This window comes from Cyprinodon variegatus, unplaced genomic scaffold (assembly GCF_000732505.1).
Source record: "Cyprinodon variegatus isolate N-32 unplaced genomic scaffold, C_variegatus-1.0 Scaffold11, whole genome shotgun sequence".
Lineage (NCBI taxonomy): Eukaryota > Metazoa > Chordata > Actinopteri > Cyprinodontiformes > Cyprinodontidae > Cyprinodon > Cyprinodon variegatus.
The window spans coordinates 1,816,479-1,829,824 of NW_015150464.1; positions in this window are offsets into that span (position 1 = coordinate 1,816,479).

The window sequence follows — 13,346 nt, forward strand, 5'->3', positions numbered from 1 at the left end:
CTACAACATGAAAGCATGGATCCATCCTGCCTTGTATCAACGGTTCAGGCTGGTGGTGGTGGTGTCATGGTGTGGGGAATATTTTCTTGGCACTCTTTGGGCCCCTTGGTACCAATTGAGCATCGTTGCAACGCCACAGCCTACCTGAGTATTGTTGCTGACCATGTCCATCCCTTTATGACCACAATGTACCCAACTTCTGATGGCTACTTTCAGCAGGATAATGCGCCATGTCATAAAGCTGGAATCATCTCAGACTGGTTTCTTGAACATGACAATGAGTTCACTGTACTCAAATGGCCTCCACAGTCACCTCATCTCAATCCAATAGAGCATCTTTGGGATGTGGTGGAACGGGAGATTCGCATCATGGATGTGCAGCCGACAAATCTGCGGCAACTGTGTGATGCCATCATGTCAATATGGACCAAACTCCCTGAGGAATGCTTCCAGCACCTTGTTGAATCTATGCCATGAAAGATTGAGGCAGTTCTGAAGGCAAAAGGGGGTCCAACTCGTTACTAGCATGGAGTACTTAATAAAGTGGCCGGTGAGTGTATATGACTATTACGTAAAATGTATAAATAAAATTCAATAATTTTAATTAATGTTAAGCAGCATCAATGGAATAGCAAAGTAATAAAGCTATGAGATTGGTTGCTTGCTTGATTGGTATACTGTGTCAGCTTATTAATGAAATTAAACTGACTTCTCCACAGTAAAGAAGAGCTTTGGAGCCCCGGTCTACAGTCCTGTGAGTCCGTATTCAGTCTGACCCCGGATGGTCAGACTGAATACTGCTGTTCTGCTGACATTCAAAGCCTTAGGACCATGTTATTCCAGCTTTGTTAGCAGTCTTAACAGCGGCTGTTTGGCCATCTGCTTTAATTACAGGTACACACTCTCAAATAAATACCTCAGTGACACCCATGCAAAGGTGCAAATTAGTTTTCATTTCAGGAACCAGAGGCTGTGCTGCAAATCAAACCGACAGCACTGGGTGCTGACAAGCACCAAGCATTAACAAGGAAAATTACTCCTGCTTTTATTTTAGGCAGTCAGATCTCTGATTACAAATAAAAACAAGAAGTGAGACGCTTTCAGCGGCGTCCTATTCTGAATTTTGCCTTGCAATGATTTATGTTCCAAGGGTGCCGTTACATGTGTACACATGTAGGCTGCGGCACAGAATGCTGCGATCGTGGTAGGTATCTAGGTTTATGAAGCCTGCAGGGCACATTACACCGCTGCATTCTCAACATGCCTTGCTTTGCATCACATTGGTAGATAGAATAATGGGAAACCTTAGATTTGAATTGGACCTGATCACTTTTCTGATTCCATCCAAACCATCTGACTCCATAAAGTCAGAGGGGAAAAACAGCAGAGATTCAAACAGACAGTTTCGACCCCAAATTGCACCTCTCCTCTCTGACGGCGCTCCTACTTCAACATCTGCAGGAGGCCAGCACCTCTGCAGAGGGCACGACACAGGGGAAGCCTACAGTATTACTTTTCACTCACACTCACCTCTGACTCATGGGTGTTACCAAAGTGAACTATCAGTTAATCAGCTTTCTACACATATCTTCCCAATGTCGACAGCGTGCGTGTAATGCTGTTGCCGGGACTAGATTGCAGACGAGAGTGAACTCTGCGGCGCTGAAATCAAGGAGTCATTAACTGTGGAACAGATTGTCTTTTCTTCCAGCGCTTGTCCTTCAGATAAACAGGCCTGAGTGCCGACATATGATCCGTTGGACTAACACAGTCCATCCTGACCAACTGATGGCAGGAATAGCAATCAAGCAGGAGGTCATGTGGACGACACGCTGCACTGACTGAAAATTACAAACTTTAGACCTTTTGTCAAACAATTCGAGGCAAAAATGCCAAATTGGTTTCATACATTTCTGTGCAATATTGGTAAAAATATCAATTAAAAAATTTAGACACCTTTTACATAGGAAACGTAGCGTTTCAGCCTGTTCCTAAATTTTCTAATCCTCCAGTTTAACGTTAGAAGTCAACATTTCATAAGTTTCCAACTGTTTATAATATAAAGTATGAAGCAGCTGCCCTGTGCAAGCTGGAGAAGTTTGTTAGAGAACATCAGTGAACAATTAAGACTGTGAAAACTAAAGAAAACAGCAGACAGGCCAGAGACAGTTTAACGTAAGCAGAGTTAAGGTTTTTGACAAAATCCCAAGCTTTTGACATCTCTCAAACCTCAAAAATCAATCGAAAAAGCAACTACTATTTATATTTAACATAAATATGGCCAGAAAGTCACCATTGAAAGAAAGCAACAAACATGTGGAATAAGGTGCATTGCTTAGATGCAGAAACCAAACGCCCTGAACACACAAATAGGGAAGCACGAAGGTGGCACCATCATGCTGTGTAGGCTTTAATAACCTAAAAGACAAATGAAGCTGAATAAAGGACTGAAAACCTGCAAAGTAATTCCTCTCCTTTCCTTTGGAACACAGAAAAAAAGACAACATTCTTTTCATCTGCACACCTTAAGCAATATAATCCTTTCTCTCGCAAGACACATTTGCAGGAACTATAAACTTTTTGAAAATAAGTCACTGGATTGCTGGAAACTGTTCATAGGACTTTTTGAAAATCACAGGAAAACACTCATAAGTATCGACAAACAACTTTCTCAGGACATTTTCGGACTGCTCAGTAAATGCAAATATTTTCAGGACTGGACAATTTGATTAATTTTTTTGCATAAACATAAATTTTTTCACTGTAGATAATTAGGAGGGAAGTTATTTTAGTTGATATGGGTTTGTAATGAGTTTCTTTTTGTGGTTTTTCTTTGGGTACTCTGTAAAACGAATAACAATGTTTGATTATCCTTTTTGTTCACTGTCACTGGAAAGACGATCTAGAAATAAGTAAAAATTTCTTAAATTAAGTGTATTTGAGAAGGTAAATGAGATAGTTTGCCAATGGAATCAGTATTTTTACTCTTAAAATAAGATAATTAGATAGTATTCACTTGAAATAAGAGAATGCAATTGTGTTTTCTTATTTTAAATCTAAACTGTCTTGTTACATTGGCAAGATGTCTCTTTTATCTCCTCAATTCAAGAACAAATGCACTTATTTTAAGAAAAAATGACTTATCAAGATTTAGATTTTTTGCAATGTATATAGTTGCACCTATTCTTTTAAATTGAATTTTTTCTAATAAAAAAAGATAAAAAAAATAAATAAACCTTCAGCCTGAACTTAAATGGAATGAGTCATATGATCAGAGTATTAGATTAAGTTCTTCCATTATGTCCTATATCTATATAAGCATAAGTTCAGGGAGTCTAATGAAAAACTGCAAATGTTTTCCATGTTTCATGCTGACTAACGATGAATATTAATAAGTAAAATTTAGGCAAAATGTTTGTCTGTGAGATCTCTCCCTGCTGTTCCGTCAGCCGCCCCAACCCAGGCAATAACTGCCATTAATTAGTCTGATAAATTACGTCCAAAACAATGACATGTTTAAATGGTTCAATTTAGCTCGAATCCTAAATGAGATATTACATCAAAAGCAGTTCGTTTCTCTCTTTTAGTCCCTTTAAAAAAGGCTCACCGCCTTCCTGAAAGCATTTTAAAGGTTACGATTTCCTCAGATGATAACGCGCTACCTTTTAATGAAATTCTAATTAGTAATTTCATGGACTTTGTCACCAACCATATCTGATTAGTGCACATTTTCACAGCCTACTTTAATTAAGAACACTTACAGCACAGTTTCATACATTCTCCACTTGAAGAAGGAGCTCAAAAAAAAAAAAAACATACTTTGTAAACACTAATTTCCTTTTTTCAATAACATTAAATAATTTTCTTTTTCCTGTGTTTATGAAAATATCTTTTCTCTCCAAGTCTGTACCAAATACCCTTGAACATGAAAAGTGTGCTGATGATAAGTTTCTAATCCAATTGAATTTTTCTTATTATTTAATTTGATGGAGACACAATTAGACCCCTGCTGTGTTTTTATCTTTTGTATTTAGTTTTTTTTTTTTTTTCGTTTTCAGAGCTGAAATGGGTTTTCAGATTTTCCATTTGTTTACATCAGGGCTGTAAAAACTCTATTAAAGATGTCTTCTCTTTCTGCTTCTCTGTCACGTTTCATTGTTTTAGATTACATTTGTTAAAAGAAATAACCTGGATAAATGCAAAACACAAGATTATTTTAATTATTTGGGGAAAACTATGAATCAAAAATTATCCTGTGTGACTTTTGGCTCCAAATAGTCAAACGCAGCAACAATGGAAGATTTAGAAGCATGGAGAGCTTGTTTTGGTCTCGGCCTCCTGGGCTTTAATTATAAGCCACTCCAAAAACATTTTGAGGTGCAAAGGTTTAAGTCCTTTGGATCGTCTCCTGCTACATAACCTAAGTATGTTTAGGGTCATAAACATTGGTTCCATTACCTACGGCAGGTTCTTCAGGTTCTGAAGCATTATTCTAACATCACTATTCAGGATCACATTTAAAAGAGGTGGGGAAATTAACTCAAAGTTAACAAGAAAGAGGTTGACAGATTCTTTGATAAGTTCTGGATGCACTAGTACAGTTATTCTGGTTAGCTGGCTCCACCTATGAAGGTTAGCCACTATTCTATTTTCTCTTTAGTTGTAGATAATGATCCTCATTATTAAAACCTCAGGTTCAATAAATGTCAAATTATTGCTTGTTTTACTTTTGTTTTGTTTTTTTGAGCCTAGTTCATTCTGGCAGACAGGTTTTATCGAAGTCACTCTAAAAAGCCTGTTAATCAGACATAGTTTAAACATTATTCATTAATTTATTACTTTTCATGGAGATAGATAGAGAGATGGATCAGTGCAGTGTCAGCAGTGATGCGGTTGCTGTATCTGACTGTTGTGGTGAAGAGGGAGCTGAGTCGGGGGGGCAAAGCTCTCGATTCACCAATCGATCGAAGTTCCCTCCCTCACCTATGGTCATGATTATCTGGGTAATAACCGAAAGGACAAGATCACAAATACAAGCGGCCGAAATGAGATTCCCTCACACAGTGGCTGGGCACTAGCCTGGGTGCCATTCCGAACTTAGTCCCGCCCACAACGTTTGAGGTCGGGAAGTTCGGTCTGGCATTGCTCAATAGTAGCGTTAGTATGTTCGCCCAATATCTGGTCAGGCCAATCAAATTGTCAGGGCGGGCTTTATACGATGATGGACAGATGATCAACAGTAACGTAATCAACCACGTGACCAAAGCGCGCTTGGGTGACAACAACAATGGCTGCCGCTGGAGAGTTGAGGTGTGTAGATTCTGCTATTAGGTCTGTTCTAGAAGATATCGACAGCAAGTTAATTTTAAAAGAGGAACAGAAAAACGTGATCAAGGCTCATTTTCGTATTCTAGGCATGCAACTGCACGCTTTGATTTTTGTTGACAACAACTATGCGTCGCTTAACATACGTCACGCACTCCGTTGCTCTTATTGGTTGTAGGTCTATCCAATTGAGTGCAGAGGCATTTTTTTTCCTGGTTCGTTCAAAACACGCCCCATAATCACAGCTCTATGGAGCAGTATCAGACTCATATTCTGACTAGAATTGAGTAGGACTACGTCAGGCTAACTGGGCACACCCTTTGAGATCAGGTGGGGAGCTCAGTTACCCGGGTGGGAGCCAGCTGAGGTGGCTCAGGCATCTGTTCCGGATGCCTCCTGGTCGCCTCCTTCTGGAGGTGTTCCATGCATGTCCCATTGGGAGGAGGCCTTGTGAAAGGCCCAGGACACGCTGGAGGGACTATGACTCTGAGCTGGCCTGGTGTTGTCTTGGGGTCCCCCCAGAGCAGCTGGAGGAGGTGTGTGTGGATCGGGAAGTCTTTGCATCTCTGCTTACTGTAGACTGCTGCCTCCACGACTCGGCCCCCGGATAAAGAGGAAGAACATGGATCGATGGATGGACCTTTTTATTTAAGGCTATGTTGGATTGGATTGGTCTATAAAGATAAGAAACATGAGTTCATTTTATGATGAAGCTTTATACACCAAGCGTTTGTCCTCATAGTGTTTACTTAGTCCTTTTGTTGTCTGAAAATTATTTTTGCGCTGGGTAAGATCTGCAGACAGAAATTTTGCTGTACTCTATCACATCTACTGGTCGTACTAATTGAAGCATCCATCAGCTTGGCAGCTTCAGAGAGCTTTAGCTTCCTTTTCTGCAAACACCAATGTTTTTATTTTATTTTTAGGGCTACTTATATATGATTCCTCTAGTCATCTTAAACGTTTGGTGCTTTTTCACACTTGATCTTGGACTTTTCCTCTTTCTTTCCTCACCTCCGCTGAAGAAGTTTTTTTTCCTTGTTTACTCATGATGCACACCAATAATATCGTACATCCCATTACTTGTTTTGGTAAATACTGAAAACACTTTACGTAAAAGTTCAAAAAATATCCACTGGACTTGGTTTCCAAGATTTGAAGACGTTTCGCCTCCTCTCCAGGAAGCTTTCTCAATTCAAATGTCTGGATCAGCATTGAGTTTGAGTCATAGACAAAGCCTTGTATCGCTTGTAAACATTTATCGGTTACCATTCATCCGTTACCACTTGGTTACCATTTGCTTGTTTCCAAGCGATACAAGGCTTTGTCTATATAAGACTCAAACTCACTGCGGATCCAGACATTTGAATTGAGAAAGCTTCCTGGAGAGGTGGAGAAACGTCTTCAAATCTTGGAAACCAAGTCCAGTGGATATTTTTTGAACTTTTACGGAATGACTATGACCTGGATGACTGAGAACCTTCATCAGCATACTGAAAACACGTAAGTTTCCAAACAAATTAACCAAGAACAAAGCGTAAAACAGAAAAAAGGTATATAATAAGCCAAAAGAAGGGTAGAATTTAATAAAAAATCCATTTTTGCTGCCAGACTGAGTTACTGGCATAGACATTTGTAAAGTCATAGTACGTAACAAGACCCCTGTAACAATACAAAACCTGCTTTTAAAACTCCATTAATAATTCTCTTAGGTTGTCTTTGCCAAATTTTAAATATGTTAGCTTCAACTTTTTACTCATTAAAAGGGTTCATTTAAAAATAAGTGGAACCTCAGAAAGCCTAGAGAGGTGCAAAATTAAAGTATTAATTTTAGTGAAAAGAAAAACAGTACATAAAGGATAGTTTTATGTTTCACTTCTGGTGTGAAATATGTTTGATTATATGAAAATTCTCTGACAAGAAGCAAAAACAGTAATGTGTGGGAGGGTCTTTAAACAGCGTATGAATAATTCCCAGCATTCAGGAATCACATAGTAGTTTTTACAAGAAGGCTGCGTCACATTTTGTCACAACCAATTACACACCCCTGGTATGCTGTTAGGCTTAAAGACTTTGGACCAAAGACATAATCTGATTTAACTTTTATTCAAATGGTTTCCCACTTTGAGATCTAATCCTGGTTTCACAATATGAACTCTGACCCCAGATATTAACTGGACTTCAGCTGGTATTCAGTGTGCATCGGAGCTTGATGTGGGAGTCTTCCTTCCACAGGGGGAGTGCTTTTGACACAGGCTTCACCCAGCTGGCCCCAGCGGACCCTCTCAGGTCCCTAACGACACAAGTGTTTCCACGGTGGTGAAACTGTTTGGCTCTGACTGACATCCCTGAGTTGAGGGGGAATGCAGTTTTTAAAAAAAATCCACAAAGCGTGACGGACCACCTTGGCCCTACCTCCGTCGCCCCATCTCTCATTTTAAACATGGAGTCCGGCCTGTCAAGTCACATGCTGGAGCTGTAATTTAGGCTAATAATTACCAGACATCACCACAATGAAACATCAGTGTCTGAACTTCTTTGGACCAAACTGAATTTTAATACATTTAGAAAAGGTTAGCCGGAGGCAAGAACCCCGCTCACTGGGAAAAGCCGAGCCCACATGTGGAAGCACTTTGGGAAGTGATAAATGATTTGAAATCCGCAGCGTCCCCGAAAATGGAAATTAGGCCGAACAGGTGTTAAATGGGAACCACTGGTGCATGTGGAGCAGGAGGGGGGACGTCCCTGCTCTTCAGGGCCAGATGTGACAGGGTCCGGACTCAGATGAGGGGGCGTCGGTGAGTGCTCATGGCCTGAGGTGTGTAATGTGTGGAGGACCTATGTGACCCTCCCTCTAAGAAATACCAGATCACTCGAGTCCGCTGTTGAAGAAGGAAAGGTTGTTTTCTCCTATTCCAATATGATCTGTATTATAACTTATAGCATGTGTAAAAACGTATTTTCACCTGTTGTATTCCTGTTAAAAGTTTCGCTAAAATCAACCTTTGCATTTCATCTTATTTGGACATATACCCTCTTTATGATGGATAATTGCCATAAATTGCAGTTTTATTCACAATAGGTCAATACAACAGCCATCATGTGACAAAGACACCTCTTCCTTTGCTCTGTCTCCTGCCCTTAGCTGCTGTTTAAATCCAAAGGAACTGGATCATCCCTTTAAAGCTAAGATTTCATGCACATAGCTTCTCTTCAACCCAAGGAGCCAGTCATTTACATCGTGAGAACCATTCTAAGATACAGAGCGCCCAATCTTCATTTTTCATCCATAAAAATAGAACAACACACACAGTCTTTGATCAGAGGGGACTTTTATATGAGTTGCTATGATTCACTGCCCAGGGCTGCATAGTCTGGAGGGGGCGCGCCATGTCAGTGGGTAGACAGGTACCCTCTAGTCTTACTACAGTTTACTCAATTAAAATGCAATATCACCTATTTCTAAGAAATTTGAACCACATAGACAACCATAGACAGTAAAAACTCCCAAAACACAATAAATTAAATTCATTTTGTCTCTAACTTCACATCAGATTTATTGATTTATTTGTCAGGGACGGTACACATTGATGAACATTTCTGTAAATGTGTCCGTATTAGCTATCAAGCTTGTTTTCAACTGTTGTCCCTGAGCAAGGTGTATAATGCCAACAATAATTACAAAAAAAAAAATTATAAAACAAACTTGCAAGGGCAGGTCATACAGCATAAATATGTAGAGATATTTCATTCAATTCAATTCAGTTTATTTATATAGCGCCAATTCACAACATATGTCATGTACTTTACAGTTCAACCAGATCATCCAGTCAAATTGATTCAAAGTTTTCTATCTAAGGAAAACCAGTTAATTGCATCGACTCATTGACTCAAATGCTATCCCTCACACTAAGCATGCTTGTACCGACAGTGGAGAGGAAAAACTCCCTTTTAACAGGAACAAACCTCCAGCAGAACCAGGCTCAGAGTTAGCAGCCATCTGCTGAGGCCCACTGGGGTTCAAGGAGACAGAAGCAGAGACACAAAAAGCAGCTGCAAAAGATAAAGGGTAATAGCCTTGTGAGACCATCCTGATCACGTGAGCTTTCAAGGTTTCACTCGCAGATCAGTCTGGCTACTTTCCGTTACAGAAAATTTGGAGCAGTTCACCAAACGAACGTCCAATCAGCGTTGGCTTTGAGGCGGGTTGAGGTGTGACGCAAAGAGAAGCACGACAGTTCAGTCTAAAGAACATGGCGGCTTCAGCCGATGAAACTAGCGTTAGCGTGGCTATCGAGCAAGTTTTATCGGAATTACACAGTATTTCTTCACTGAAAGAAGAGCAAAACACTGCTCTGGAGGCTTTTCTCAGAGGAAAAGATGTTTTTGCTCTTCTCCCGACTGGTTTCGGCAAGAGTAGCCTGGCTGTTAGTACGTCATATGCTTCGTTGATCTGATTGGTTTATTTGGCCCGTCTATCACCAACATAGGCCAATCAGCTAACCAGTATTTTCGCCCCTTCCCAAAATTACTTCAACGGAAGGTTGAAGTAATTTTGCGGAGCAAATCCATCTGTCGGAGTCAGGTTAACAAGGTAACGCTCGATCCTGACATTTGGCTGAGTAATGATCCAGGAGATCAGTAAGTACTAATAATGAGCTCATTGTTGATTTGATTTTAACCAGTTTTTTAACTGAGTTCTGAATGTGTTAAAAGTGGAGGTTTCTCTGATAGTAAGAGGGATGATTGAAACACACATTAAAACGTTAACGAGTAGTCAACTCAAACTAGAAATGTCACCTACATAGTGGTCAATTCATTAACTAGTCCTTGTCAAAATCAAGCTGGATCACCTTTGTTATGTGGCGCTGTCCAGAGTCTTATTGGCATATTGATTTAACAAGGTTTGAGAAACATTCCCCATAGATCTTGGTGCATATTCACAGACACAGTTGCTGCAGATTTGTCCACTTTGCTGTTCCAAAACATCGCAGGGGGCTCTGTTGGATGGAGATCTGTTGACTGGGGAAGGCCCTTGGAGAACAGTGAACCCATTACCATATTCAGGATACCAGTTTGAACGGATATTAGCATTGTGATGTGGAGTATCGTCCTGCTGGATACAGCTATAGTATAGTTGATATTTCATCTCATAGCACCAGCCGATGTTATTTTACAATCTAACAGCAGTTTATGCAATACTCAGGTTAGCCTCCAACACATTCATCTGCCCTCCCCTCTTCTGACACTCTGTTTGAACTGGTTGCCTTAACCATGTCTGGATTCTTTACTGCATTTGATAGTTGGCTTCTGATTGGCTGATTCAAAATATTTGTGTCAGACAATTAAACAGGTGTACCTAATAAAGGAATAGGAAGCAGACAGAGGTATCTTTCATTACAGAAAATAACAAAAGTGGACTGACATCTACTCTGTATTTTGGACCACCTGAGCACTGATGTAGCTAAAATAAAACTCTGCTGAGAAGCTAACACCCCAACCTTTATTTTAGGCAGGAAAACATAGCAATACATACCTTCCCGATTCTTGATGATATTTCCTTCTTCTCTCTCCCCTGTCAATCACAGCCCCTCTGCTGATTTCATGGAAACTTTCTTGCACTGCCTCAATCGTCCTCTTGTTTCGAGCCGGATTGTTTTTTCATCCAGCTGTCAAAGCATGAGGAGTCGAAACTGGGCACGTTTGGAGCAACGAGTGATGTCAGCGCGGCTCTATAACCAGAAACCTGCACAGATTTCATCCTTTCCCTGAAGATTGCTGTGCTTGTTGAGAAAACGGACAGCTGTTAGGACTCAGTGGTATTTAAAGAGCATAGACTTCACACTAATAGAGTGGCACGCTGCCCAGATGGATCCTAATCCTATCTATACATCAGCATAAGTTAACCATTTCATTAACCCCAGCCGTACGAACCGCCGCTGTGAGCTGGTTGTTTAGCTGCATTGTTTAGCCGTGACACCAACGTAGGGGGGTTTAATTGGCTATCCCATTAATAACACAGACAAACTAATTTAGTACAACCTGTCCTCTTTAAATCACGGGAACAAAGAGTAGGAGGGTGGAAATCAATCTCGGCTTTGTGCCTGAGCCACTGACCCGTTCATGCTTTGAAGATTGCTGCTGTTAAAAAAAAAAAAGAAAAGAAAAGCATCTGAGAAGTTATTTAACTACAAACAGAGCCTACCTTCCCCATTCCAGCTGCATAATCAGGCATAATAAGTGACTGCAAAGGTCCACTTAATGTATTTCTAACACTGGAGACCTGCTAATCCTGTCAGGGGGAATGAAATAGAGGGGAGGGAGGTGTGTGTGCATGTGTGTGTGCGTGAGGGGTGGGGGGGGGGTGAGACCATGCAGAAGCCCAGCCATGGAGCTGAGCATTTAACTCCATAACCATGCAGGCAAATGCCTTGGCGCCTTTCACACAAAAAGAGAAAGAGAGGGAGAATAAGCCTAGCTTCATGTTTCAGCCCAAAGTGCGGATCCATTTTTCCGCTTCAGTGGCCATCGAGGAACAGTGGGAATAACAACAACAGCAGCCGCGGCTGTAAAAGCCTTCCTTACTGGGCTGAGTCCTCATAAACCTGTGCCATTATCACCGTCTTTATGGGCAGTTAAATGAAGAGCCCTTCAGATCAGCTGTGTGTGCTTCCTTATGTGAACTAAAGCCTCCTCCCTCGCTTTCCTGTCATTCGTAACAAAGCATTCAAACCATTATGGACTCACCTCCCCGACTTCAGAGTGAATAAACTACAAGCATGTTCTCTATTTGCACTGAGAACAATGCCTACTGCTATTTTAGGGCATTTATTGAGATGAATTATGCTTGATAGTGTATAGACAGCTGCTTTTATTACAGTTAAACACCCAATAATTAAAAGAAAATGAGTATAACAAAGGGAAATGTTGAGCCTTCAAGCACTGCTGCCCTGTGAATAATTTGAGCGCAAAACAAAAAAAAACAAAAAGCAAAACAAACAAGAGTCCCCAAATCCACAAACACACAGAAGCTCATCAGATATCGCGTTTTACCCAGCTCTGTTTGTCAAAACACCTTTTACGGTGGTCTTTGAAATTCAGGGGCCCTATTAACAGTTCAAGCATATAATCACATCACCGTAATGAGGTATTAATTAAGCGAGGGGCATCTATTGGCCCACTAAACAGCCCCATAAACAATCGACTGGAGATTTGTGATTTTTGACTCCCTGACACCATTAAACAAATCAATATTAGGTTTTGCAGAAATGCTCTCCGGCTGGCTCCCTCGCCAGTCTTTGCCAATCAGCTCTGTTGAATACTAATGAGGGAATTAGCTGCCTCGTATTCCGCATGTGTCCCATCAAACAGATCCTTATCAAGTGAGTCTCATTTGCATGGAAGAAGACTCTGCTTTGTAGGTAAAGATTTCACAATATGTCACTCATTATGCCAGCCCACCCCAACTCACTCTCCTCCACTTGTCTCCCATTTTCTGGTAGATTTTTGAATTTCCTCACAACCACCACCATCTCTAATACACTCACATGCATTGGCTCTCTTTGGTTATCCTTCCAGAGTCATGAGGGCGTAACATGAACAGAAAAAGTGTTTTCAAGTGGTGTAACCATATTCAACATTTCTGGCACCACCCTTGCAGTTAGTATTTCCTAACATGATGGTAGTGGTTCTTGCTATGGTGCTATTTTCTCTTTTAAAATCCTTTTCATAAGATAAATCTATTCAAAAAGAAAGTGAAAAATAAATGTAATAAGACAAAAAAATATTTTAATTATTTTTATATTAACTTTTTTCACTTGCAGACATGAAAACAAAATCAGATTATTCAATAAGATTAACGTATTTTCACGACCATAAGGCGCACCGAACTAAAAGGCGCAGTCTCAGTTATGTGTGCCATTACTGTATTTAACACACACATAAGGCGCACCGGACTAAAAGGCGCAGTCTCAGTTATGTGTGCCATTACTGTATTTAACACACACATAAGGCGCACCGGA